This window comes from Leptidea sinapis, chromosome 38 (genome assembly GCF_905404315.1).
Source record: "Leptidea sinapis chromosome 38, ilLepSina1.1, whole genome shotgun sequence".
In the NCBI taxonomy this organism is placed as follows: Eukaryota; Metazoa; Arthropoda; class Insecta; order Lepidoptera; family Pieridae; genus Leptidea; species Leptidea sinapis.
The window spans coordinates 4115143-4121793 of NC_066302.1; positions in this window are offsets into that span (position 1 = coordinate 4115143).

Sequence of the window (6651 nt, forward strand, 5' to 3'; positions counted from 1 at the left end):
CGACCCGCAACACGTTGACATTCGGCAAATTTATAGCTTTGCACAGCTCCTTTTACTCGTAGGAATCCATTACCGACTGCGGTTTTCCCGAACAGATACGACTTAGAGACCTTCAAATAAAAAGCATACCCCCACCTTAAAGGCCGGCAACGCATTTCTTGACACCTCTTGTTACGGATGTCCATGGGCAGTTGCCTCGCCTCTCCCCATTCCGTGAGCCTCTTGCCCGTTTGCCCCCTCTTATATAAAAAAAGGGACGAGCATAGACGCTTTCAACCTCGCTAACACCTACACATAAATTGTTCTGATTGATTCATCAACGCAGAACAACGGTTATTCTTTAGAAATTTCACCCTCCAGGGGATAAAATAAGGGCTAAAGTACAAGTTATAGAGATCATATTAATGCCCCTCAAGACTTTTTTTTGTGAATGGCGGTTCGTTGGCTACGACGTTAAAAAAACAATTTATAATAATTTAACCAAATACATTGCCAACATCAATTATTTTAAAATTGAACACAGATATCTCTGTATAATTTTCTTAAATGTCTTCGAAAAAAAAGATTTTAAAGGCTGCCACAGAATTTGTAGTGTAGAATACACACTTTTTTACTCGCTAGTATCGGTATCCTTCTTTTCGTGAGACGTATTTTCTAATCAGTTGTCACATATCAAAACATAAACACTGAGAATGTAATCTTTAGGAGCATAACCAAGTAGTGGAATAAGACTTTTTCCAAGGGATATATTATGGTCTTAACCATATAACTACTACTAATACTTACGAGAAAATTAAAATACAAAATAATTATAATTCTACCGAATAAATTACGATTTTACAAACTAAACACACAAAGCCGTTTGATACTTTCCCAACATTAAAAAAATATTTTAAAGGCTGCCACATAATTTGCATATGACTATAACTGACCAGTATCTTTTTCCGTCGAATATTTAGAAGCCAAACATTTACTTTTTTGATTATTTTTACATCTAGATAGAGTCTTTTGCTGTCAGGCATGACAACAGGCCTGGTTGTGTTCATGACAGGTATGTCTTACACTCGCGATACGTCAATCATTTTGTTTTAGTGTGTTCGCATTGCTGAATAAACTTAACAGTTCAGCGCTATTTTTTCGAACTGTTCATAGCTGTCAGAGTCTATCTAGATGTATAATTAACTGTGTAAGATTTTATTATCATAATTGTTACGTACTATGAATATTATGTTATTGACCCTTGACAGATTGTTATTAAAAATAGAGAATTTATCAGTTATTTGTCACAAATGTATATATATAGAGTTAAAAAAAGTGTATGTGTACTTATGTATGTTAAGTTATATATCTTTGGGTATCAAAGCAAAAATCCTTAAAATTATTTATTCCTCCTGCTGTTCTACGTTTGTAGAAAGAGCAATATTGTAAAAATCTTGTAATGATGGCTTTGACAATTAATTATTCAATAACGTATACGGCTGTATGGGATTAAACCCTTTGCCTGTCCTAATAATGTACGAAGAAATTAAAAAAAATAACGAATGTCGCAAACGTCACTAAATTTTAGGAACCCTGTTATTTTTGTGTTACAGTGAATCGCGCGCATCTTAAAATTTCACTATCATCATTTTTCCTAAAGAACTATAACTTCACTACAATAAATTTGATCTTTAAATTTTTCTTTCATACATCCCAATCTTATCCAGTGCTCCAATATCTTTGACACCAATAATATGTGACACAACAGTGAATTTCCCCGGAGCGCTATCCACAACGAGACGCGAAGAAGAATAACCCAAGTGAATGCAAAATGAAAATTATCATACAAATTCCCTTTCTTATATGAACGAGACATTACCGTTGTGAAGTATGCAAAAATATGAAACAACTCTTCTGTATTTCGTATTATGTTTTCATTGTAACATATAGACTTGATGGAGGAAACGGTAACAATTAAAAATTGAAGTAAATTAAGTAGGAGTGTTATTTCAAACTGACTCACTCAAATAATCTATATTCAAAAATGCTGAAAAACATAAGCACATATTCGCTATTAATACATGAGGAGGAGGCTGATGGGAAGTGGAGTGTACCAGTGGGAGGTTCCTTTGCACAGGAAGCCGGCTAGATCATGGGTACCACAACGGCGCCTATTTCTGCCGTGGAGCAGTAATGTGTAAACATTACTGTGTTTCGATCTGAAGGGCGCTGAAGCTAGTGAAATTATTGTTCAAATGAGACTTAAAATCTTATGTCTCAAGGTGACGAGCGCAATCGTAGTGCCGCTTAGAATTTTTGGGGTTTTCAAGAATCCTGAGCGGCACTGAATTGTAATGGGTAGGGCGTATTAATTACCACCAGCTCAACGTCCTGCTCGTCTCGTCCCTTGTAATCATAAAAAAAATGGTGAGGCAATCGTCTATCTATATCTACGGGGATATTACCTATCGATATCCATGGCGATATTGCCTATCCACATCCATGGGGATATTGCGTATCCATATCGATGGGCATATTGCCTACCCACGGTCGGGAGAAGAGATGCGTTGCCGGTCTTTAAATTGGGGGTAGTCAGAATTGTCGGCATCAATATTCCACAAAGTGTGAGGCAAGAAGCTCCTAGCAAACACGCTGTTGTAGAATTCCAATACATCATCATGATGCGGGTAGTTTCTCATTACATTTGGACGTTAAGTCCGGTGGTGGAATTCGACAACTGGTAGGTAGTAGCAGAGAACCCAAAACTCTGTGATACGTCAAGGTAGGTACGTTTATCCGACCTATTGTCGGTTGAGTCCGCGAGAAGAAAATAACAATAGAAAATGGCTTGTCGATTATACCCTTTGAGTAACGATCCACATTCTTCAATGATGTTCTAGAATGTCATTGATCTTCGTACAACAATATGTAACGTGCTTCGTACAGTATAACACTATACAACATACCTATTCTTTACTTCTTTGGTATTTTTCTTACATAATTTATACGTCTAGATCGAGCCTCTTGCTGCCAGGTCTATTACTTCATTTTGCGTGACAAGCTGCGTCTTACACTCGCGATTAAAATGTCACTTTGTGTTAATGTGAAGGCATTGCTCAAAATAGAGGTTAACTGTCAATCTCAATTTTTTCCTACCTTTTCACAACTGTCGCAATCTATCTACGTATATATGATCTAAGGTATTATTATTTTTATAGAGACAATATTAACACCTACCTATAAATAATATTGCCACACTTTTTACACAAATTATCTTGCCCCAAATTAAGCATATATAGCCTGTGTTATGGGTTACAAGACAACGTTAAATTTAATACAATATACTTACTTAAACATACATAGATTCATATAAACATACATAAATACATTTAAACATCCATGACTCGGAAACAAACATCCATATTCATCATATAAATGCTTGCACCCACCGGAATTCGAACCCGGGACCTCTAGCTTAGTAGGTAGGATCGCTAACCACTCGGCTATACAGGTCGTCAAATCACAATCGACAATCAATTTAATGGACAATCGTCCTATTAAAATTATTTAATTAAAAAAAAATAGTAGATTCAAGATTAGAAATGTAACTGCACTTATTTATAGATTGTTAATAAAGGCTTTTATTATTATTATCATATTATATCAATTTTAGTAAACTATTAAGGTTTCTGATATGCAGACCGCACTGATGGACATCGGGTGCTTAGCAATGATTGTACAGCCTGATCACAAAAGTGTTAATTGGCGCCTGACAAGAAAGCGGACTAATGATTAAAACAAATTATTTATAGTGCAACAGTTGACATCAATAAGAAGGGTCAAAAAAGTGAGTGGTGTTGGTTGCAATTAATGACGCCACGAGCGTTTTTTGAACTAGTTATACAACGTCGCATACAATATTTTTTCGTCGACTAGGTAATTTGAAATGAAGCAAAAATTAAACAAAAATACCTCAAGTTCTCGAGTTGCCACTTAAATTGGCGGGAAATGTTTTGTACAATATGTTTCTGGTGAGTGATTTTATTTTTACTTCAAGGAATGGCAACGGTACACCCATTCAGCCAACGCTGTAAATGTGAAAATTGCAGATTACCTGCATCTTGGAAAATTATAATAATAAGTTTTTGAAGCGAAAACATGACAGAAAAAGAGACAAACACATAAATTCATAAGATTTAACGTGGTAGAAAATGAAAAGGGAGCATTAAACAGTGTTTTGGCGATCATAGTTGAAGAAGAGATTATCTTATGTATGATGCGAGTATACCTTAATATATTCTGACGTCATGTGCACGACCGATATTACATATACATATACACAGACACCAGAGAACATAAATATAGTAGCGGTGACAGTAATGTCTTTCATAGCGGTTGAAATCACGTGTCATCCTAGCAACATGCAGCTTAGAGATTCACGCACAATGCACATCTTAAAATTATTATTACGGGCCTCAGCGTTGTACGTGTTTGTGCGCGTATGCGTAGTAGAAAGCTTGAGAAAAGGCATCACAAAAACCGTGGTGTTTTGTATACGTGGATGTATTATACATTTGCAGAGATTTTTCATCATTATTATAATAAAATTCATCATCATTTTTAGAGGTTTCACTTCTATCACATGTAAATTGCACACATGTTTGTTTTGTTGTTGACATTCTAATTTTAATAGTGTTGCTAGTCTTATGATTTAAACATGGAAATATTATATAATATGTAATATATTTTCTACCACAATATCTATGTATCTACGTATCACCTATTATTTCTGTGAACCTACCATACCTGAACCTAGATTTAAATGTCTGTGGATAAAAAAAACTGTGCTTTATTGGCGACATTAAAATACTAATAATGCTTTTTTAGGCCTAAAAGTATCAGACTTTTTCAAAGACTCAATAAAGGATAAAGAAGGAAAATCGCTGAAAAGGAGAAGAGTAGAAAAAGATATATTTCTGACGAAGACTTCGAGTGAAAGTAACCCTTATAGTTTTATTTTAGAAAGATAATATTATGAGCATTATATACCTAACAATATCGAACCACAAAAGCGCCCCCATTTTGACGCGCTCTCGAAGGAGTGATATTGCAATTTGCTTCAACCCGGCAACTGTTTGAAAAAAGAATGCTGTTTATACCACCTGTATAACACAAATTATCACATTATTGCAAGGATTTTAATAAATTGCAAAACAGTACCCCGAGTACGCTTTCAAACTTTGAATATTTGAGCACGTTACGCTTATCCACTCTTTATAATAAGCTTTTAGACTTCACAGATATTCGTTGAACCAAAACAAGCAGTAGTAGGTACTTACAGTTGCTTTTTATTAAATAATGCTCAAACATCGTCAGTGAATATACCACGGCATCCACTTGTTAGTCGACATGTTCTGTGAGGCGGGAGTAAAACGTAAACGTTCATGTCAAACGTGAAACGTGAAATGGAACGATCAACGTTAAGTGTTGCCAGACGGGCGCACTTCATTTCACACTATACAGGAATGACGGAAGATTGGGGTTCTTAATTAGTGGTTATAGTAGTGAAAATATGACGATTAATATAACTTTTAAGTTATGCTGCATATAAATTTAATTGGATTTGAATGACGAATTGTAATAAAAAGGTAACGGTACATACACACAAGTATCGTACACACAAGTATAAGTAGATTTCCACCTGTTTGGTCTGTCCAGAATTCTTAAGGCGCGATCATACCTCAATATCCACAAAAATGTATTTCTTGGACAGTCGATTACATAACGCAATGAAAATATTCCAACGCAAAAAATACAGTGCACAAAGAACGATTTAATGAAAATTTTGAACCGAATAGAATATTTATATATAATTTGATATAAATATCCAATAAAAAATTTGGAAGTTGCTTCCCAAAAATAAACTTTGGAGTCAAAAATCGTTAAAAAGCCTAGTAAGCTAACTCCTCAGCGAACCGAATTGAAAACATCTGGTGTTAAATAAACGAATTGGAAGAACTGCTACGAAATAGCGCCTTTATGCCTTTTAATTATCAACGGAGTTAACAACATGTATAAGGGTGATCTTTAAAGTGAAATCCAGAGCACCCACCCACCATCTGGATGTGTGGCGGTCCTCCACAGTGCGGTTTTCAAGGAGCTTTCTTGCACGTACTACAAAGCTGTTGAATGAGCTTCCTTGTGCGGTGTTTCCGGGACGATACGACATGGGTACCTTCAAAAAAAGCGCATACAAAAAGGCCGGCAACGCTCTTGTGGTTCCTCTGGTGTTGCAAGAGATTGTGGGCGACGGTGATCACTTAACACCAGGTGACCCGTACGCTCGTTTGTCCTCCTATTCAATAAAAATAAAAAAATAAATAAAAAAAAGCACAATAAGAGATAGAGGTGTTGTTCTCGAGGTGAACAAATCTTTTTATCACCCCCTATTACAAATAAAGTAAGTGTTAATCATGAGTAAGAATATAGGTACGTTTAAATTTATTCACAAAGAAATAAACTAAACAATTTATATTTGAATAATTGGACGTAGTTTCTGAAAAACGTTCCCAGCCACAAACTTCACAAGGAATTCGTGTTTAAAGTTTTATAAATATTAGTGTATTCCATACATGTGGGTTGGGATACTAAGTCATAACGTCAGAGTGACAG